The 24726-nt window shown below is 35.6% G+C and overlaps 2 pseudogenes; both read left to right on the forward strand.

The window, feature by feature from the left end:
* The first annotated feature begins 3887 nt into the window (after positions 1 to 3887).
* LOC139040423 (olfactory receptor-like protein OLF2) lies at positions 3888 to 4824 on the forward strand (annotated as a pseudogene).
* A 14175-nt stretch (positions 4825 to 18999) lies between these two features.
* Positions 19000 to 23555, forward strand: LOC139040889 (olfactory receptor-like protein OLF2; annotated as a pseudogene).
* Positions 23556 to 24726: the final 1171 nt, after the last annotated feature.

The following is a 24726-nucleotide window of genomic DNA, read 5'->3' on the forward strand; positions in this document are numbered from 1 at the left end:
CCTGTTAGAATGGCTATCATCAAAAAGATAAGGGATAACAAGTGTTGCCAAGGTTGAGAGAAAAGGGAACATTTGTGCACAGTTGGCGGGAATGTAAATGGGTACAGACACTATGGAAAACAGTGTGGAGGTTCCTCAAATATTAAAAATAGAACTATCATATGATCCAGCAATCCCACTTCTCAGTCTATATACAAAGAAAGTGAAAACAGGAAATCAAAGATATCTCCACTCCCATGTTCATTGACGCAGGATTCACGATAGTCAAGATATGGAAGCAATCTAAGTCTCCATCAACAGATGAATGAATAAAGAATTTGAGTTTATATATGTATATATACGTACACACACAGACACACAAAATGGAATATTATTTAGCTATTGAAAATAAGGAAATCCTGCCATTTGCAACAACATGGATAAAACCTGACTGCATTATGCTAATTGACAAAAGTTAGAGAAAGACAAATACTGTATAATCTCACCTATGTGTTCAATCTAAAAAAAACTAAATTCATAGAAACAGAACAGATGGGTGGTTGCCAGAGATGCGGGTGAAGAATAGGGGAAATAGGTGAATATGGTCAAAATGTACAAACTTCCAGTCATAAGATAAATAAGTTCTTGCGATGTTTTGTTCCACATGGTAACTATAGTTAACAATACTATATTCTATTTGAAAGCTGCTGAGACCGTAGATCTTAAAATTTTCATCACACACACAAATATTTGTAAGTACATGAGATAATGGATATTAACTAAACTTATTGTGGTAATGATAAGTTTTACAATGTATAAATATATTAAATCATTATGTGGTACACCTTGAACACACTTGAACACTGTAGAGTATAGATTGATTATTCCCATGATCACGTATATGATTGGCAGCTGCTGCTCACTGCCACTGCCTAGCATCATGAGAGAGCACGGTATCATAGATTGCTGGCCTGGAAGAAGATCAAAATTCAAAATTCAAACTATGGTTTCTACGGAATACGTATAGCTTTCACACTATCTTAAAATCAAAAACTTGTTTTAAGTCGAACCAATGTAAGTCGGGAACTGTCTGTATTCAAATTAAATATATAAAGGTGTGTGTGAATTTTTCTTATTGTTTGCATCCACGCAGAGAGCAAAAAATAATGATTAAGAAGGTATGTAAAATTCAATTACAAAAAGGAGAGTAGAAAGTTGATACCAGTCAGGTCTGTGCGAATGGTTGATTAGTTCTCGTTCCTGCTGATGGAGCTCAATCAAACCAGGGACCAAAAAGCCAGACAAAGGTTGACGGATCATAGAGCATTGCATAATAGCTGTTGGGAAGGATTTGGAAAGGACACAAAATTACCCTCCAATATTTTTCAACTTTTAAAAATTGTATTTAATAAAAGCAAACTAAATTATTTTAGAAGCAAATACATTTCTGGTTTTTATTAAAGCCTCTTCCATGCACACATGCATGTATGATCTATTAGTTGAAGCAGTCCCAATAAACCTCTGTATTTCTACTATTTGTCTATTATCCACCAGTATACACACTTAAAATATTTAGGAACAGGGGGCTGGCCCGGTGGCACAGTGGTTAAGTTAGTTTTGGTGGCCCGGGGTTTGCCAGTTTGGATCCCAGCTGTGAACATGGCACCACTCATCAAGCCATGCTGTGATAGGCGTCCCACCTATAAAGTAGAGGAAGATGGGTACGAATGTTAGCTAAGGGCCAGTCTTCCTCAGCCAAAAGAGGAAGATTGGCAACAGATCTTAGCTCAGGGCTAATCTTCCTCAATATATATATATATATATATATATTTAGATATAAATATTAGAATAGACAATATTTTGCAAGTCCTGGTGCTAAGGTTGCAGTGTATATAGAAATTAGTCAAAAGCTGCTGTCATTCTTAAGAAGCTTACAATGTAGTAAAAGACATATATGAATGGAAAAACATAATTCAAGAAAAAATGTGCTAAGTATAGTGGATGTTATACAGTCATGAAATATTTGAAATCCCGTTGGATGACATGTGCTATAGGAATAGAATCACAGATTTTTAATTAAAGTAAAAAGTATTTAATATAATCTTTGAAAAATTATATTTCTCACTGGAAAGCTGGAGGAGATTGTTTCTGAAATGAAATACATAGGATGAAAATAATTAGAGAAATAAACAAAATAATCATATTATTTAATAAATGTATTAATTAAAAATTTTAACAAGACAAGTAATAATCAACAGATTAAATAATTAAGTAAAGGGTCTCCTTGAGTTTCATTACATCCCTGATTTGACTGGAGGGAGATGGTATAGACTCAGGGTAGCAATGAATCACATGCAAAAATCATTTTACCTTCCTGACATTGATCAATTTTGTGCAAGTGTGAAGAATTAAATGTTACGTTTTGCTGAAAATACTGCAACATTCGTGTGGGAGAATATAGACTTAGAAATTTAATTAATCACACGTTTGCATAATACAGACATGTGTGGACAGAGGCTTCAGAGATTTAAGTCCCAAATGTCACTAAGTAAAAATAAAACGTGATCTGCTTGTATTGTTCAGCTCCCGGAGACAAGCACAGAAAGACTTGCTCATCACAGGTAGGTACCTGAGTCACCAAATTTAAAGAATGAAGGAAAAAAACCCTTACATTTGGAAAAATGAAGAATCAAATATTTAGAATAATGTAAATGAATATATTTTTAAATTTATTTCCTTTGTTTAGTAGTCTAAAATCTAATGAGAAAAAGTGATATTTCTTATTAAAGCAGGATGATTCAGATTCATTTTGTTTAGTAAATTAACATTTTTACTTCTATCTCAGTCAAAATTAAGATAAAAACATTGGGTTTTTTAATCACTGTTGAAAGAACATATGCAAATTTAAGAGTTTTTTCCGTTTTTTATCAGTAATAATTGAGATATCACAATACAAATATTAATTTGTGCAAATTCAACCCGATATGACCCGCATACCATATTTACTGAAATCAAAACAAAATCAGATCATCACTTACATTCCAATTCTCATATAGATAGAGAGAGGGACATAGGTACATGTACACACACACACACACAAATACACACAGAAGCCTATATATCAAAGATATATTTATTATTTCTGTTCCAAGGTCTATTTTTAATAAAAAAGTGAAGTTTGAAATTTAGGAAACAGAAACATATGTGTTAAATTCTGCTGTTTCCACTTGTTTTTAAGATTTCTTTTTGCTGGTCAAGAGACATGGTCTTTGGCATCAGGACACTCCTGCATGTAAGTAATAATAATGTGTCAAAGCAGTAATATATTTCTAGAGACAAGTTTATCAAAATATATCTAATGTCTCAATAAACAGTAAAACAACATAGAGTAAGAAGAGTACCATCATATTGTTCATTATTTTAAAATGAGAGATACATTCATTATGTCTAAATTTAATACACACTCTTAACCAAATCATGATTCTTGAAGAACTCAGTGGAATCACTTTAACGCTTAATTGGATATTTATTTTTCAAATATAAGGCTATATATTCCAGCTTTGTCTTTAATTTAGGTGTTTCTTTCATATTATATTTGACCTCTAATGAGCTCTCAGTTCATGACTGACTGCTGAGATAGAGCAATGAAGTTTCACACAAGCCACCTACCTCATGGATGACATCCAAACTGAGAATCGGACTTTCTCAAAATCGTATGCCAGACAGTTTTACTTTTGTGAACAGCATAACAATAAAACTTAACTGGACTATTTTTTGACAATAATGAATTTAATGTACTGAAATAAATTCTTTCTGACTTGTAGATTACATTTTTGTGTCAAGAAGAGTTAAAACTTTTACCTACCATTTTTCTTCTTCATTTCTGTAGAATTTGAGAAGAAGAAAGAAGAATGGATGGGAAAAATTGCTCTTCCTTGAATGAATTCCTTCTCCTAGGAATTAGCAATAACCCTGGGATGAAAGTGACCCTATTTGCCATGTTTCTAATAGTTTATCTCACTATTCTTGTTGCAAACCTTGGGATGATCATTTTAATTAGAATGGATTCCCAGCTGCACACCAATGTATTTCTTCCTCAGCCACCTCTCCTTCAGTGACCTCTGCTGTTCCACAGCAGTTGGACCCAGGATGCTAGTAGGCTTCATTGCCAAGAACAAGTCAATTTCCTTCTATGGTTGTGCTCTGCAGTGGTTGATCTTTTGTACTTTTGTAGATTCTGAGTGTCTACTGCTGGTGGTGATGGCCTTTGATCGGTACAAGGCCATTGGCAACCCCTTGCGCTATACAGTCAACATGTCCAGCAGAGTTTGCTCCGTGCTCATGCTTGGGGTTTACATGATGGGAATTATGGATGCTTTGATAAATACAATATTAACATTACGCTTATGTTTCTGTGGGTCAAATGAGATTAACCATTTCTTCTGTGATATCCCTCCTCTACTTTTGCTATCTTGCTCAGATACACAGGACAATGAGTTAGTGATATTTACCATTTTTGGCTTGATTGAACTCACTACTCTTTCAGGACTTTTTGTGTCTTATTGTTATATCATCCTAGCGGTGATAAAGATCCACTCTGCTGAGGGGAGGTTCAAAGCTTTCTCCACCTGCACCTCTCACATATCTGTTGTTGCGATTTTTCAGGGAGCTCTACTATTCATGTATTTCAGGCCCAGTTCTTCTTACTCCCTAGATCAAGACAAAATGACCTCATTGTTTTACACTCTTGTGAGTCCCATGTTAAACCCCCTGATTTATAGCATACGGAACAAAGATGTGAAAGAAGCTCTGAAAAAACTTAAAAATAAAAAGTGGTCCCATTGAAAATTTAGATGTATGTTTTTCTCTCAATCTTACACTATAACACATAAAAATGTTTAAAAATATAAAGTGGTTTCACTGAAAAGGTATATATATGTATACATTTTCTCCCAATATTGCAGTATAACACATGAAAATCAAAATTGTTTTTGCTACTATGGGGTGATCCAATAAGTATTTATACAGTGTTCCTGCCACACTAATATGTGTCATTCCCTAAATATGCCATGTGTAATTTTATATCTTGAATATTTTGTACTCCCTATTTGTGGAAAATTTCTAAACTCCTATTTTGCCAAAATTTTGTTTTCTAAATCTTTTATTTTTGCACTTATTTACTTTTCTTAAAGTTACTAAGAGTTTTCTAAGTGTTTGTTGCACTTCTATGTGTTGTGTATTTCATGGTGATTCCAGTGGCTTTTGTACTAATGAAGCTTATCACCTAAAGGAAGTGAAAAATTAATCAAATAATCATTCAAATTATTTATAATAAACTATATTTCTCCCATAATGTAGAAAGACTAGTCACTATAAACCCAAAACAAATTGTTCACATATAGTGAACAAAGTTAAAAAGTGCTTCCTGGAAATGGAGTCAATCTGGGATCTAAAAGATAAGTGGAAATTAACTGAGAGCTGGTAGAGAAAGAATTTTAGGGAGATGAATCAACAATTAGAGACGACTTGATGTGGGCAGAAGCATGCCATTTCTCTTGAATTTAAAGGAGACCACTGTGGCTAGGATATAGAGGGCAAAGGGGACTGACCTGACGAGTCAACCCACGTGCTGCAAATTACAACTGAGTCACTTCCTCCGTGGGACTTTCTTCCCTTCCAGCACTCTCAGTTTGGTTCACACAGCACCCTGTGCCTCAGAATATTGTTGATTATATGGCTCTGTTTCCTAAATTCTTTACATCAGTGTAGGGTTTTTAACTCTGAGATTTAGGGCTTTGCATTTTATCTCTTTACTCAAGCAACAGCATAGCATCTGAAAGAAAGACACTATAAAAAGTTAATTTTTATTGAATGTTTGTTACATATAAGGCTAAAACAATCACTGGGGATCTAGTATGTGCCTTGAATTCATTTTTGTATCTTATAAGTAAGAACAAAAACTGGGTGTGGATACTTACAGGTAATGGAAAGTTAAAGACATACACATAAATTATTTGGAAAATAATTAAACCAAAGAGCTCTTATCTGAACATTTACAAGATATTTGATAACTTTACACAGGTCTGCTCTAGTTTGCTGATGATTTAATCACCAGAAGTGCCTTGTTTAGAAACAAGGCAAGGACATGCATCTGAAAGACCATACAAGAATCAAGGGCACTCATATGTTTGCTACAATTACACAAGCTAAAAGTCATCAATATCTAAGGCTATCTATGTTCCCTTGTTAAATGTCTTTGTGTGAAAACATTTCCAATGGGCAGTATACCCCAAGTAGAACAAAGGACAATGAGACTCCTCTGCTCTCCAGGGTGGTAGTTTTATTGGGATTTTGAGACATGGTAGGGGGAAGTATAGAGGTAGAAAAAAATGATGGGGGATGCTCCTTTTAGTCATAATATCTCCACAATCAACCCATTTGAAATTTGGGTTATGTGCTTTTGAAATTTTGCCTATGAACTATATTCTATCTTGAACAAGAGCATGGCAGGAGTGGGATCGAATCACTAAAGTCCAAGAAAAGTTGGGCGTCAGTCTCAGAAGTATGAAGATGCCATCCAAGTAGCACACTGCGCTCTGATAAGACAGCTATACTGTATTTGAAATCAGATTTCATCTGGATCTTTGCTCCTATAAGCAGATATAATTCTAATGTGTGAACTAAAGACAAGGAAACATTGTCTATTACATGATGTATTTTAAGTTCAATAAAAGGATGTCTCCAAGTGGAATTGACCGATTTTTATAAGTTGTGAGATCTTGTGTCTAAATTTGTGAAAGCAAAGGATGAATAATCACTTAATGGAAACATTGGGAAACTCATGATTCAACTAGGGTCTTGGACTATGACTGCAAGATATTTCTGTGTGGATTTTCCAAAGAAAGTCAAGGAAAGCTAGTATTGAAATATTTTAATATATTTTACTTCATTTAATTCAATACTAACCATTTTCTTCACTTTCTATTTCTCTAATTCTTATGTTTGTCATAGTATACCTACCACTTATTGATGGCAAATATTATTGTCGAGTAAGATATTATCGATGTCTTTATAATGAGTCAATATTGTAGGTCAATTCCTTCATCATAGCTTCTTATTTCTGCCCAGGCCCTGGTATTGTTAAACATCAACACAAGAAGTGATGACAGATTAAGTTATACATAGAATGATACAAGAAATTAACTACACATTGGCAAAAAGCTGGTTAGCATAATGTGTTATAGCAAACAATGCTAATTCTCACTATTTTGATAAGTGTGTGGCTGTTTCTTTAGAGGCAACACATTTAATCCAGGTTGATGTCAACTCTAGAAATGTGCTATGACCTAGAGAAACAATGACAACAAAATCAGTCTGAATCTACTCTTGACTCACAATAACTGTGACCTTCAACACATCGCTTTTCCCCTTAGGGCTTTCATTTCCACTCTACCGAAAGAAGGGTCTGAGCTGAATAATCTTTGTTGCACATTGCAGCTATCACAGTCTGTTTCTATATGGATTTGATACTATCAAGGAGTAATGTACAAATCTACTTCTGTATTTGGGGAGATTAAAAAACAATGACAGATGGGTGTGAATATATTCATAACCAAAAAATAAATTACATTTTGAAGCCAAGTTGCTCTGAAATAGAAGTGGTAATGATGACAGATAAATAGCAGGGGGTTGCAGGACTCTCAACAACATAGAGCTGAACCCATTTAACTGACCTTATGTTCTGCATTTTGAATTTAAGAAACACTTTTTTTTTTTTTTTGAGGACTATTAGCCCTGAGCTAACATCTGCCACCAATCTTCCTCTTTTTGCTAAGGAGGACTGCTTTGAACTAACATTCGTGCCCATCTTCCTCTACTTTATTTGTGGGACGCCTACCAGAGCATGACTTGCCAAGCAGAACCATGTCTGCACCTGGGATCTGAACTGGCAAACCCCTAGGCCACAGAAGTGGAATATGTGAACTTAACTGCACATTAGAATTAATTAGAATTAATTAGAATGAATGTACTGCAACTGCATGTGACAGTAAGAATGGATTGCACAAGCATGATGTTGAATGAAACAGTGCATACTGTAGCATCCACTTACATGTGGTTCAAAAAGTATAAAACTAATCTATCATGACAAAGCGCAAAAAAGTAAACATTCCTTGGTGGTAAAAGATCAATAACTCAGGAGGGAGCATATAGAAGGCCTTGTTGACACTGGTAACGCACTATTTTTCGGTCTGAGTTCTGGTTACAGAAGTAGTTTTTGATTTATGTATATAATTATCGTAAAGATTCTCTCTACAGATTCATATATACAGAAATGTTTTTTTCTGTTCATTTTCACATCAAAAATATTTTCCAAGAGCAGATTATAAGAAACCAGATTACAGGAAGCTTTAGGATTTTATTATTATAAATTTTTAACCCTAGAAATTCATTATACACAATAAAGTGTAACTTTCACAGAGTATTCCAGTGGATAATTCTTCATTTTGCTATTAAAAAACAAAGATGACTTATTCAACCCATAAGCACTCCTAATAATGTTTCCAGCAACAAGGAGACTTAGTGAACCTGGTTTTCCTTGGTATCACTATTATGTACTGAACTTTCTAATAATGGTCCATGATTCAGGGCCATACAACTATTTTCTAAAAGAAAGAGTTTATAAGTAAACAGTTGCCTACATAGTATTACATTTAGATGCACTGTGGCACCAAGGAACATATTAGACATAGATTTTTTTTCTCGCTTGTCTCTGATGTCTTAAATTCCAATTAAGTCATTTTCTTCCATGATATAAGAAAGTCAGCTCCAATTAAAGACAAATCTCTTTGGGAGGTTAATTATCCAATTTCTGATTATAATGTAGCCACTGAGGCTCAGGTTTTAAGGAAAGTGTTGGAGGGAAGTTATACTAAATAGTCTTCAGGGGAAGTCATGTTTAGGCACCTAAATTTAGGTCTTGCCTCAACAAAGTGAAATCTGAAGAGATTGGTCACCCCTGGAGACAGAGAAGCACCTGACAGGAAAATGAGTTTAGAAAGGAATCAGAACAAAGTGACCAAGGTCAATTTCCATTCCTTCAAAGATGTATCAGAGAAGTAGATAATGGTACTAAAGCTCTTGGGTAACACAAATGCGTTAGTGTCTTCAGTTGAACAGGTGACAATTTATTACACTTATTTAGTTTGAGCTTTGTTTTCTTAATATCTCATATAAGAGTAAAGTATATTTGCATCAACATAATCACACAAATAGACACAGTAAAATGCATAAAAGCATTGAAATATATCACTAAGATGCCCTTACCCCATATCAAGAATACTTTATTTTAACCTTTTAGCCTAAGGTCTAGTCTAGCTTTATAGGACCCTGAAAAAAGTCTATGCCTCTATCTAGTTCCCAGTGTGGTTTAAGAAGAAACAAATTACCTGGAGTATTTGAAGGTATACTCTGGTTCATATTTATCATTTAGTAAATTGTGTATATACAAATTTTGAATTTACTTTTTTTGTGATAAAGAAATGTTAATCACGTGGCAGAGTATACAGCAGGAATGTATTATTGTACATTGCAATCAGCAGTAGAAGTTAGTGAACACATGGAAATTTGTGCTTGTCAGCATCCTGAAATGATTCACACATTTTAAAATGTCACTCAGAACATGGTCAATACAGAGAGTATCCCCACGGCCGCCATGCTGCACAACTCCAGGGGCACCATTTTAATTATTTTCTTGTGCTTCTAGGAATTGTTCAATACAGAGTTTATTTCATACTTTTATATACTGGAATACAGTTACCACCATATCATTAGCTAGCACATGCTCCTCATCAGATAATTAGTATTTCCCTTTTGTGGTGAGAACATTTAAGATCTAGTTTGTTAGCAACTTTGAAGTATATAATACAGTATGGTAACTATAATCACAGTGCTGTGCATTGGATCTCCAGAGCTTATTCCTCTTATAACTACAAGTGTTTACCTTTCAATCAGCATCTCCTCAACTCCCCTACCCTGAGACCCAGGGAACCACCATTCCACACTGTGTTTCTATAAGACGGGTTTTTTTAGATGCCATTTAAGTCATATTGTACAGTATTTGTCTTTCTTTGTCTGACTTATCTCACTTAGTACAAGGCTCTGATGTTCCTTACACTGTACTAGGAACCTAGTAAGAGCAATTTATTTGAGTCAAAACCATAATGCCTATGAAACTCCAGAAGTTTGCTGAGTACTTCTAGATCTCACTTTCACTACCAGTATAATGAGGTTGTTAGAGACAGCTCAGGCAACACAAGATAATATTTGAAATATATGATGTTGTGCATTGAGGAAAGTTAAATAATATAGGGAAAACACAAAAATATTTGTAAGATATTCACAATGGTCTATATTAATTTTTTTTTAAAGAATGACACCTGAGCTAACATCTGTTGCCAATCTTCTGTTTTTTTTCCTTCTTCCTCTTCTTCCCAAATCCCCCAAGTACATAATCATGTATTCTAGTCATAGGTCCTTCTGGTTGTGCTATGTGGGATGCCACCTCAACATGGCTGGATGAGTGGTGCCACGTCCATGCCCATGATCTGAACCAGCAAAACCCTACGCCACTGAAGTAGAGCACACGAACTTAACCATTTGGCCATGGGGCTGGTCCCACAATTGGTAAGATATCCGCAATGGTCTATATTTAAATTCATCCCTAAAAGCAGGAAATAAATGTCTCATGTGAAAGTTACGCTTGCTGTACCAGGAAGGTAGAAGCCATCCTTATCACCAGAGGTAGGGAATTGAGGACCAAGAAGGCTACATAAACACACCTTGTTTCTTCTACACTAATTTACTATCTGAAGCCTAAATCCTTTAGTCTTGTCAATTTTTTACAAATTTACTGTCTCTTTTTTATACAAGTTTTAAAAGCTTTGGTCACTTCTTTGAGTCTCGTATTTTTATGGGGCTCCTATGCAAATGAAATTAAATTTGTTTTTCTCCTTTTAATCTCTTATTAAATCAATTTAATTATTAAGCCAGTGAAAGAACCTAGTGGGAAGAAGGGAAAACTTTTCTGCCCCTACATAGTCAACACATTATAGAAATGAGGGTAATTGACATGTACCTGGGGGAAAAAACAGTCAGACAATGACTAATGAAAACTAAAATGTAAGATTACAATATTTCTAAATGGGAGGCAAACGAGATATCAGAAATGGAGGAAACGGTATAAACCAGAAACAGCAGATGGAAATCATTAAGTCGAGGATCTATCCGAATTCTATTAGACATCTGGCTCACATGAGGAGGGTATAGATTCATGATAGCCATGAAACATAACCTTAAAATAAATTATGGTAAATTTATGACTGATCAATTTGGTGAATGGAGTCAAAATTAAAAGTTTAGGATTTGCTAGAATTGTTGTAGCATTCACAGTGGAAAATATAGAACCAGAAATCTAATTAATCATGTTCTCATAACACAGAATGCAAAAACTTTAGAGATTTAATTCCCAGCAGTCACGGGGTCAAAATAGAATGTAATCTGCCTATTGTTTATGTATCAGAGATAAGATCAGAAAGACTTACTCAACAGGTAGGTTTCTAAATGGTTAAATTTAAAGAACGCAATGAGGAAAGACTTTTACACTTTTGCAAAATTGGAAATCAAGTATTGAAGATTTTGTAGATAAATCATTTTTACTTTGCAATTCACTTAAATAAACTCTGTAATCTAATGGCCAAATATGATATTTCTTTGTTAAAGCTGTGTGAATTTCACTGACCTCATTTGATGTTTGTATAAGGATAGTAAAAATTTTATTTATTGATGTTTTAATAAAGGTTTATAAGTAAATCACTACTTTTTGATCATTGTGCAAGTGATGTTGTATACATAAATTTAATATTTGTTTTTGTATTTTTCAAATAATAATATAGATAACACATTACAAATACAAATATATGTAAATCCAACTGCATACGGACCACCTACCATAATATTATAAGTCTAGGAAAATATAAAAAATCATACCACCACCCTCATTCAAATTTTCTTATATCAACAGACACACACATACATAATGCATACAGAAATACAAGACAGAAGCATATATCTCTCAGGAGCATTTATACTTCTTTCCATTTTCACTGTAATGGAGAAGTCAATTTATAATCCTAAAATATGCAAATTTACAAATTGTAGCCTGCTGTTTCCACTTATTTTCATCACTTGTGTTTGGATGGGAAGGGATTTGTCATCTGGTAAAGATCAGGAAAACAAGTGGGTTATAAACACTACAGCAAACCAATGAGGAAGGGTGATAGAGGAGTTCTATAAAACATGTTTCGTGTCTCAATAAAGACTAATGATGCCATATTCAAAAAGCAGTACTATAATAATCTTCATTTGTTAACTTATATGCAATATCATGTCAGTGATAAAATCAATTATTTTTCTTTAATGAAGCAATGAGCATGACCCTTCTTTCTAATCACCATCTTAGTTTTCCAACTTTTCACTTGCTTGATGTTTATTTTATGTATTAATTTAATTACACTAAGGGTTATTAGTGTTTAGAATGCACCCGTTGTGCTTCTAGGTGATTTGCATTTGCTGGTGATTGCAGTAGTTTCTTAACTAGTGGATCCTATAATGTACTGGAAATCAGAAACATAAATTAGCTAATCTTACAAATAATTTATCATAAAGTATATATCAACGTGAAATAAAAAGGCAAGATACTCTAAGTTCAAGCAAAATGTCTCAATGTAGGGTGCAGACAAAAGATTCTTTGAAATTTAGTTCAGATATAAACTGAATAGAGATACAATGAATGGTGGTGAGAGGAAAGGATCCTAGACAGAGAGGCAGGGAATTACAGATCCTGAGGTGGGTATGATGTGGATTAAGGCTGCCCCAGCTAGAGAAGCCCAAGGTGACCGCCTACATGCCAAACTATATGACCCAGTGGACTTTTTTTATGGTATGAATTAGGACTGCCCCAGGGAGAGAAGCCCGGGGCATCCTCACCTGCATGCCGATCTATATGACCAGATTCGTATCTAAAGTTATATGACCGCACAATAACCAGACCCCATCTGCACTGAAATCATTTAATGACTTTTTACATCAACTTTTCTTTTTTCCAGTAAAAATAAGTCACGTACCCATGCCTTATAAAATTAGCCCTAACCCTCAACTCAGGGCAGCAGCAGAAGCTCTGACTGCCCATGGGTCCTGTCCCCATGCTATTCCACACTATTCTCTAAATAAAAGAGCACTACTGCCAGATCTTGAGAGTCTAAGAAATCTTTCTTTGACTCCTCGGCTCACCGACCCCGCATCAGGTAGACAATGCCTTCTTAGAGGATATGAAGTCTAACATGGGAAGGATAAAGAACAAAGTGGAGGGTCCTGGTAAAGTACATCCTTGTTCTGACATTCTCAACCCAATAACTTCCAGTCAGTTCTTCCCATCTTCCCTCTTCACAGTGGTGGTTGAATTCTATCTTTGTGGTTTGCTAATAATACTCTACTCAAGACATCATCGTCTCTCTTACTGTATTGATTAAACAATTAACTCCAATATGTGACCATGAGCATTCTTTACTAATGGACACAGTGCTCTATCCCTGTCATCCCAGTGCCTGTGTTGTGTCTGGGACACAAAAAAGAAAAAAAAATAATTAATAAAAATCAACATATTCAATAATATTTTCGAGTGTTTATTAAATGTTGGTCAAAATAAATTAAATGAGGGCATGATATGTGCCTTGTATGTTTATTTTATAGATTTTAAGGAAGTACAAATAATTATTGTGGTTACTAAGTTAATTAATCTGTAAAGACATTCATATTAATTACACAGGAAGTAAAAAGCATTCACCTGTGCACTTTCTTGATGTACTCTGCATCATCTGGCTTTGCTCAAACTTTCTGGTGTTAAACACTTGTACAGCTTTTGAGAAAACTTGGGTATGGCTGCATATTTGAAGGACCATAGGAGATTCATTGGCCTTCTTAATTATCCATTGGAATTTGCCCTTTACGTAAATGTAAATGTCTTATGTGAAGAATTGTGGAATGGAAGTAAAGCCTCAGAGGCTCCTTTGCTGGGAAAGGAGACACAGTGACAGAATAGTGAAAAATATATATATGGTTAATGCTATTTTGAGGAAAAGTTTTAAGGGTTTCCCCCCATATCATATTGTTTCAACTTACCCATACTCTTTTGTTAATCTTTCTCAATAACACAATATAGCAGAAAATATTGTTTGAAATATATTAAAGTCCAACCAATCAGAGAGTCAGTGGATTTCCACTATTCCAAAGTTATACACATGCCATCTTCCTTCCATGTGACATATGACATTAATATCATGTAAAGATTGGTGTGATCTTCATATCGGCTGCTTTACAAACATGTAAAGAGTGAAAACTAACAAGAAGGAAATTTTATTCTCTTAAATGTGCTACCTTAAGCTCAATAAATGTGTCTAAAAATGGAAGAAATCTAATGGATCAGTTGTTCATTTCATCTCCCTGAATTTATGCCATCTGAGTTTGCAAAATCATTTGCTGGGAATACTGTATAGCAGATTCATGGAGGGGAATAAAACTTCACTGTTTTCCTACTAGGTTCTTTGGCATCTCTGATAATTCAATCTAGATAGGACAGATTAACAGGAGAAAAACAGATTTCACATATATGGGAAGCCCAAAGATGTAAGACCCAAAGAGAGTCAGTCAATTACCTATATGTCATCCAGAACTAAGGAGAAGAGGTAGGGGTCTGGAGCTTCAAAGGGGGGGAAGACAATTCACAGGAAGATAAGAAGAGCAAATATTTGGTAAACCAACATTTGCCATGCCATCTAGAGAAGTCTTGTTACAGGCTCTTAATATCAGCCCTGATATCAGTTCCCCCACACTGAACCCAGCATATACGGGGTTAAAACTAAAACCCACCACCCCCTTTCCTGCTTCTCTAGCTCCACTCATATGTAAATACCTGTTTCTTTAAACTTGGACTCCTTGAGCTTTACAACTAAATGGGAGTTACAAATTGTTAAAAGCCCAGGTGGCCTGCAGTTGGAGGCACACTAAAGTTTAGCTAATCATGTGTCCTTGAAGTTTGCCAGGAAAGCTGCTGTCTCAAGAATATCAAGGAGCGGAGGCTTCCCAGACCTCAACTCCTTAACTCTGGGAGCTGGAACCCACATCAAACAGGAAGATGAGGCAATGGTGAAGGACGCCCACCTGCCATCCTCTTATCTCACTCCCCCCCACCCCCACCCTTCCACGGCCTGGCTGCAAGCAGCCTCTCAAGGCCAAAAGCAGGCTGGTGGGAAAGCACCGAGCTGCACAAGCTACACGTTCCCCCCTGCCCTCCCCCAAACCCCAAATAAAAATCCCTACCTAGTCCTCATCGGGGAGCTAGCAATTTTTGAGGCACGAGCCCTTGCTTTGCTCCCTGTGCCTGGCATAGTAAAAACCTTTCCTTTTCCACTCAAGACTCTGTTCTCGTTATTTGGATTGGCATCGGGTTCAGAGACCAAACTTTCGGTTACAGTCTTTCTGATCAATATTTTGGTATTAGCTGTCTCCTGGTTCAGGCCCCTCATACATTCTTTCAGGCAGTTAATGGGAAGGTAAACAGTTCTTCGTGAGTGGGCCTTGCTTGTCTTCTGCTCTAAATAATCCAAATAACAAAGTGGCATATTTTGGGGTCATGTATTCTGTTCCTTCTCATTCATGACTAAATAGAAACTTGGGGCCAATGGCCTAAACTAACCCTTCCATGTTGGAATTCTACAGAAATATAGAAAACATAATATCAAAATCTTTGGTGTATTCTAGGTCATCTAAGTTAATACACATCCATCCCATCCACATTGTTTTTTTTTTGAGGAAGATTAGCCTTGAGCTAACTGCTGCCAATCCTCCTCTTTTTGCTTAGGAAGACTGGCCCTGAGCTAACATCCGTGCCCATCTTCCTCTACTTTTTATATGTAGGACACCTGCCACAGCATGGCTTGCCAAGTGGTGCCATGTCCATACCCGGGATCTGAACCATGGGCCGAGAAGCGTAACATGTGAACATAATCGCTGTACCACCGGGCCGGCCCCCCTTCCACTCTTAACATTATTACATAACACTGTTTTCACACATCCACCAGGAAGTGATAGAAAATATTTTTCTTCAAACAGGATATTGCCAATGACTTTGTGAAGTGGGTAATGTTTAAGCCTGTTTCTGTATATGGACTCCTTTCTTATGGCCTTGGCACTGAAATCTCTAAAGATAATAATGACATAGTGATGGTAGATTAGGGCCATATGCCCAAATATAACAACCTGTAACACGGTAAACAGATAGATACATACTAGTGATAGGCTGTATAACTACATTTGTTAGAACACAGCAGTAGTAAGCTATATAACCCAGTATATGTGAATTTCTGTTAAAGCAAGAGGCAGAAAATTTAACCTCTCTGCAAATTCAACTCCAGAAATATGCTGTGAATGAGGCACCCAATGCAATTATAAATACCATGGTGTTTCACAAATCGCTCTTCCTCACTATACCTCTGTCCCCTTCTCTCTGTAAAGTAGGGTTACACACTACAGTATATCTAAGTTTTTTCCAGTTGCTATAATCCATCTTTATATATCTGTGGTTCTAATGCTGTGTAAACATATTCCCATTATTGGGAATATTTACAAACAAACAAACAAAACGAAACAGTGGTTTCATCTTCACACAAAGAACTGAATTGTATCTTTAGGCTGATTTCACTTCAGTGGCAATAATGATATCGGCTAGAGTGTGAATTGTGGAATTTCAAATACTTTTAAACACACCTCTTTTAAATGGCCACCCATTCTGCATTCAGCCTTTAACATACACTACACAGAATGGTTATACACTTTATTAGGGTTCAGGAAAATAAAAATTAAAATCATAGTACAGTACTATGACTCACCTGAGGAGTAGCTAAAATAAAAGCGATTCACAATATTAATATCGAGTGCTTGTGTGGCTGTGGAACAACTACAGCTCTCACACATTAACAACAGAAGTCAGAATTGACATTCAGCTTTGGAAAACTGCATGACAGTATCTATCACAGCTGGCCCTAAAATTCCATTCCTAGTTTTATATCCAATAGAAATAAGTGAGTATGTACACCCAAAGCTTGTGGAAAAAATGATCAATGTAGCATTATTTGGAATTTGAGAAATAATCTATAATACATTTCTTCATTGGGACACTTCACAGCAAAGAGAAAGAATGAACTATTATCACATGCAACAGCATGGAGGAATATTATATATGATACTGGCGCTGACATCACTTCCTCTACATTAAACCCAGCATGTATGGAGTTAAAACCCAAGCACTCATTCCCTACTTATTCCCTGGCTTCCTGGCTCCAGAATCATTATCTACCAAGCAGACAGACAGGAAAGGACAGCCAGCTGGATTCCTTATTATCTCCTCCTCTTTTCTACCAGCAGCATCCCAAGGCAGAATGCAGGCTGGTGGGAAAGCTCTGACCAGCAAGGCCACTGACTCCCCCTACCCCTCCTACAAGCAGCCACATTCCTCACAAAACTAAAACCCCAGGCCTCCCATATTTTGGGGATATGAGAAGAAATGAGACAAATTGAGGGCTCACTCTCATCTCCTGGCTGATATCACCCAAAATAAAAATCCTTTCCTTGCCATAAGCCTGGAGTTCCAATTTTTATTTGGCCCATCTTGTGGGACAGGTAGGAAACCTATGTTTTTAGGCACTAACATATACATACTATTGAATGAAAGAATCTAGATATTAAAGGATAAAAACCTAATGATTTCACTTCTCTATAGTTTTTAAAATATATGTCAAACTATCTATCCTATAAAGCATCAATTTTTGCTAGGCCTCACGGAAAGACTGTGAAATGCTCATTTTATTCTGTTTTATGGTCAGATGGTTAGAGTTTGGATACAAAGACTCTTAATTTTCAAAAATTCACCTGTTTAAAAAATATATACATAGTTTATATAGATACAAAACTTTAAGAAGTTCTCTAAAAACAATCATGATTGGCTATCATATTGTAATCAACTAAAGGATTCTATTATTAATTTTTAAATCTTGACAAGTTTCTTATATAAAACATGTTTTCAAGATATTCTTGTAAAGTTGATATAGGATACAGCATTCACAGTGTATTTCATTAAATGATTATCCTTTTTTCTTTTTGTTTTGAGGAAGATGGCCCTAAGCTAACTGCTGCCAATCCTCCTCTTTTTGCTGAGGAAGACTGGCCCTGAGCTAACATCTGTGCCCACCTTCCTCTATTTTATATGTAGGACGCCTACCACAGCATGGCGTGCCAAGCGGTGCCATATCCCGACCTGGGATCTGAACCTGCGAACCCCGGCCCCTAAATCGGAATGTTTGCACTTAACTGCTGCATCACCGGGCCAGCCCCATGATTATCCTTTATGTTAGTAAAAAGTGCAACCTTGGTTATAGAACAGAGACGTTTTCAGTAACCCACAGGCACTGCTTTTCTTATTTCCTGAAATAGGTGGACTTAGTGAAACTGGTTTTCCTCGGTAGCACTATCATGCACTGAATTCTCAGGACCAGGCAACCATTTTCTGGAAGAAGTTTATAAGCAGACAGTTGCTTACATAGTATTATGTTTAGGGGCATCAGCAATACCAGAAAAGCCATGCAGATTTAGAATTTTTTCTCACTTGTTTTTCTCTGGTGCTTTAAAGTCTACCTTAATTCTCTTCCTCCCATAGCTAAAGAAAGTCATTCTATTAAAAAACAAATCCTTTGGGAAGTAATTTAGATTAACCTATTTTGTAGGAGGTACTATTGCCCATGCTTCAGAATTAATGGTCAGTTAGAGTTAGACTTCATGATCTGGAAGGGAAGTCATGTTTATAAAGATGGATTCTTAATCCTGATAAACTGAGTACAGACTGAGGAAATTGACATGGCTGCAGACAGGGAAGACCTGAGGGAGAATGAGTGTGTAAAGGAATCAGAGGAAAGTGATCAAAGACTTCTTCTACTTCAAATATGCTCCAGAGGAGTAGAGAAGGTCGTAGAGCTCTTAGATATCACAAACATATCATTATCTTACATTTACCTGATGGAAAATTACTACAATTACTTTGATGGTTTGAGATTTTCCTCGGCAATATCTCCCACAGGATTAAATTTGATATTTTAGTATCGGGATCATCACACAAATAATAACACCACATTATGAAAAGTCATTAAACATTGTCATTAAAATCACTTTGCCCAAAATTAAAAAGATACCAATTTAAGTGAATTTGCCTGAAGAGCATTCTAGCTTTATAAAAAGCAGGAAGAAACTCCATAATACAAACCAGACAAATAAGTAAACAAAAATAAATAAAAATGCGTGTTTCTGTTTAATTAGGGTGATTTTTCAGAAGAAATGTGAAATTAATATGAAACATATTAGAACGTATAATCTGGTACATGAATTGCACATCTTACTTCTTTGTTGTTTACACAAATTTTTCACTTATGGGTTTGTGGCAGTTAAGTTAACTACATTAAGACTCAAGATGTAGAGCTAATGTTTGTGGTTGTTGTACATTTTTTGTACATTATGTAACTGTAGGCATTTAAAGAACACATAGCAACCTATGCTTGTAATTGTGTAGCAATGATTCACACACATACTAAAATATCACTCAGTAAACAAACATTATGGAGATTATCCCTCTAAGCTGCCAGGTTCTACAATGTCAAAGAACATCAATTTCTTTATTTTCTATTTGTTTCTTAGAATGGCGCATCATTTTCACTTCACATCAAGTTAATAAAGTTCAAGTGCCCAGCTGACATAAATAAAACAGATTATATCGCAATGTGGCAACCCTTCTGCCCTTAATCCCTGTTGAGATCCTACCTTGGTTTAGAAGTGGAAATTGAATGGTCTTTCAGTTCTCTCAGAAATCTAGGAGTCTATGGGTCATTAAGTTTTTGAATTTTCAAGTATCACTTTAACATAACACACTTTAACATTCCATAAGAGTATTTAAGAGAGTTACGTCTTAAGTCAAATTTGTTTCATTGCACTGTATTCAGGAATCTATTGTGAGCAATTTCTATGAAGTCAAGGTAGATTACGGTCTCAGAGACACTACAAGTAGACTTATCAGCTCTGGGTTTCAATTTCTGTATTATATAATGAATTTGTCAGAGACAACTGAAGACATAAATGATAATATAAAATATATGAGATGTGGTGATAATTAAATAATATAAAACATCTATCCTAAAAAGGCCTCCATTCTCCTTTTTTACTGTTAACTCTCTGTTATTAAAGGTCATTTCTTAGAATTTATTTTACAGAAAGAAATGACTAGGAAACATTATGTAAGTATAATTTTATTCATATCAGAGTTTTTATGATACTAAGATTGTCTATAATCTAAGTGACCATTAGCAGAGGATAGGTTGCATAAATTAACATGCATCAATAGAAAGGAATGCATTGCCTCTATTCAAAACACTCATTTAAATATATAAAATATCTTTATTCTGACATAATTTTTGTTTAAAAATCAAAAATCTGCTTACATAGGCAACAGAGTCTAGTTATTTGTATGCACTGTGATTATAGTCAGTTTTTTGTCTGTATTTACAAAAATGTTTATTTTGTGAATAAGTTTAATGGGAGAGTGTTTGTGTAGGTGTATTTGTGTAAGTGTGTGAGCATAAGTGGGTTTGCATTTCTTTCCTTAATTTTGAAATTAAAAAAAATGCCTGTATAAGGATTGTTGAGCTAGAAATAAGCAATGCTCACAAATTGACCGTAGTCATTTTACTATTGTTAAATAAGTATGATATTGGGCTACAGTAAGGTAGAGAGGTACAAAAGTAACATTTAAAAAAAGTACTTATTTCTTTCTTAGTCACCCATCCTGTAGGAAATAACAGATGATAAATCGTATTATCATATTTGTCACTTAATCCTGGGAGACCAAGTGTTTAACATGCAGGGACCAGACCAGGGATGGTTATATAATCCAGATCAACCAGGAGACAATGCTGAACCCTCTGGAAGGTAGAATTGCATGAAACAAACGTGTCAGTAGTTCTGGAATACATATAAAAACGTGTTGTTGTTTTTATTATTTATAGTTTAGATTTGTTTATTTACTTTACACTTTTTATGCTGAAACTGTGTTACAAAAGTAAAGGAAGGTATAAAATATTATACAAACCTATTTTAATCACTTTCATCAGGCTATTTATTTTAAATACATATATACATAGACAGCAGACAATACTTTAAAATACAAGTATGGATCGTGTATGTGGCCAGTTTTTGCTTTTAATCTTACCTTCACTTTAACATTTTTTAAATATGTTTTCTTTTCAAGGAAAGGATTTTTTAAATCTTTATACAGAGACAGATATTCAGACGAGTTCAGACCAAGGGTTTGGAGACCTGCACAATGATCACTAGAGCATTATTTAGATACTCTTTTTCTGTTCTTAATCTACCTTCAGCTCCACTTTTCTTATATTTGTAGAGAACAGAGGAGGTCATAGATAATATTATATATAACATATTTGACTTGGGTAAAATATAAACAGTGGGCCATATAATTCAATTGGCCTTCCAACGACCATCAGCTCTTTTACACGAAAGGGGGACAAATTTCAGAGATATTTAAGAGAAACAGACATCAAAGAAAAAGTAAATCAATATTAAAACTTCTAGGGATTGGGATGGGGTACACTTCAGATATGACTCTTTCTGATATCATGGGACTGTGGACACAAGAGAACTTTAATCATGTGTCTTACACATCTGTTCTGCTGGTGAATAGATTTTGTGCGAGCCAGGTTAGGCCTGGCACATGCTTGTCTGTGCACTGTAGTGCATCACTCATAGAGACCCTCCCACTCTCTTGTCCAACAACTACAATCCTCCCCGCTCCAGTGAGTCCTGGATGACATCTATCTCTATCCCTTGTTAATTGAGGCTGGATATATCCAAGGCCTGTTATGTCCAGGAATCTGCCAGAGATCTGCCTGCTCCACAGTTGTGGATGATAAGGGAAAAACAAAGAAATATGTTCATTACCTACATCTCTTATTGAACTATGCCTCTCTATTACAGGATATAACAACATTTTTGCAATTTTGAAAAAAAAATAACAACTGTGTCAGAAGATGAGGGTTTTGTGGACCAATTAAATTGAGAAGTATTGCTTCAACTCAGAGACATCAATTTCTCAGTATGCTAGAAGTAGCAAAGCATATCATCAATACTACATAGGTTGGTGTGGAAAGAGCATAATTTAATTTGAATGAAACTGTGATACAAACTCTGTACAATGTTAAATAAAAGTGATATTATCATTATCATTGTCAATTTACATTAAATTGGATATATTTCCAAGAAGTTAGTTTATCTCATGCAGTCTTAACATTGTTTATCTCTTTTAATAATTACTGAAAAATAGGAAACACTAGCAGTTTAACTATTAAAATGGTAAGATGATGTTACCCTCCACTTCCATTTCTTTCTTTCGCAACCAGGGATTTCCAGACCTGAGTGTTGGCTGTTGACAACTGCACTGTGTTTATTGACTTCCTATTCCTAGCGCTTTCTAACAGACAGGATGTGCAGCAGGGCCAGTTTGTGCTCTTTCTGCTGGTTTATGACATAACAGTGATTGCCAATCTAGGGAAGATCTGCTGATCAAGATGGACTCCAGACTTCACTCAACCATGTATTACTTTCTGAGGAATATGTCGTTCTTTGATGCCTGCTATTCCACTGTTGTCTCTCCCAAGATGCTGGCTGATTTCTTATCTAAGCAAAAGGCAATTCCATATAATTTATGTCCAATTCAGGTGTATTTGTTTGGGGTCTTTGCAGGTGTAGAATGCCTCATGTTGGCTGTCATAGCATATGACCGTTACGGAGCCATTTGCAATCCACTTCTTTATATAATTGTCATGTCCAGGAAACTGTACCTAGCTAGTGGCCACTGTGTACATTGAAAGCTTGATGTATTCGGCAATCTTCACTGTTTGCACGATTAAGTTGTCATTCTGCAATTCTAATACCGTCAATCACTTTTTCTGTGACGTCCCCCCCTTACTAGCCCTGTCCACTTCATATACAACTACCAATGAAATAGTGATGTTCACTTATAGTAGCTGTGCTCTGGGTTGCAGCATCATTACAGTCCTCATCTCCTATAGCTACATCATAACTACCATCCTTATAATGAACTCAGCTGAGGGGAAACGCCAAGCCTTCTCCACCTGTGCTTCCCACTTAACCCCTGTGGCTATATTGCATGGCACACTCCTGTTCATGCATTGCGACCCAGCTTGAGTTACTCCATGGACACAGACAAAATGGTCTCTGTTTTCTACATGGTTGTCATCACTATGTTAAACCCACTGACCTACAGCTTAAGGAATAATGATATGAAAAGTGCCCTGAAAAAAACAATTAGCACTAAATTATCTTCTGGGTGAAATTGTGTTTTCACTAAAAAAATTTGCTTAGAGATTCTGAGAGTTACATTCAGTTACTTTGACATAGATTCCTGCAGTGTCGCCAATACATCTTTTAGTTCTTTTGCATTCTCTATTTTTGTGCTTAAGTTGAGTGTAGGGAGTAGTCATTTCTGATCTTAATCATCTCTCCAAGCTAAGAAAGAGTAGTAATAAATTAGCTTGCAAAGAGGGTCCTTTTAGACCTCCCTTCTCTGTTCTTGGTTTTATCCCACTGAGATAGCATAGGCAGAGCAACCCCTCCATGCCTGTCAATTCAACTTACCCTGTTAAGGCTCCAATTATCCCTTTAAACTATAAAGTTTAGTAAACTTACTCAGACAGAAGGGGTCCTTACTGGATTAAATTAGGTTTGTTTTATCCTTCCTAAGTACTAATATCACTCTATAAATGTTCTGTCATAACACTTAGAAGTATACAAGTACTAAATGAATACATATGAATAAGTTAAAAACTTCTGCCCTAACTCAAATTTCCACAAATGCAAGGTCATTGTCTATCATGTTCACCAATATTTTTACTTTGCTATTTACAATGTTTGGCTCCAGGATGCCATTAAAAATATTGACTAAACGAATGAGTGTCCCTTATAAAACTGATGCAAAAAAGCCTCTGTACATTTACGAAAAAAAAAAAACCCAACTCCCTTTATTTTATTTTGTTTTATTCTAGTGTGTTCATCTTAGATGATATCCCTCTGTGCTTCTTGTCTTTTGGTCAGATTGAATAAGTATCAGTAACAGGGATCATTTAATGTAGGGAACTTCTTGGATCCTCTATTCCTCATCATTCTGCCCCACTATTATCAGTAGTCATCCCCAGGATCAGCCACTCTAGATTTATATTGCACTTCACAGACTTCACATCAAGTTGTGGATGTTTTTCTTGCCCTCACTCTGGAGAGCAGATATGGGGCAATTGACAAATGTACAGAAACTTCATGAATGCAAGTTAGCGGTATGTAGCTGGACCTTCTTTCTCAAAAGGCCTGGAGAAGAGAGCTCCATCTCTCTTGTAGGGTTCATAGCATTAAACTTTTTAAAGTTTAAAAAAAAAGCAGCTTTAATGCCCAATTGATACAATTAAAGTTGAAAGGAAGAGTTATTAACTTATATGTATTTAGTTAAAAAAA

This window comes from Equus asinus, chromosome 17, assembly GCF_041296235.1.
Source record: "Equus asinus isolate D_3611 breed Donkey chromosome 17, EquAss-T2T_v2, whole genome shotgun sequence".
Lineage (NCBI taxonomy): Eukaryota > Metazoa > Chordata > Mammalia > Perissodactyla > Equidae > Equus > Equus asinus.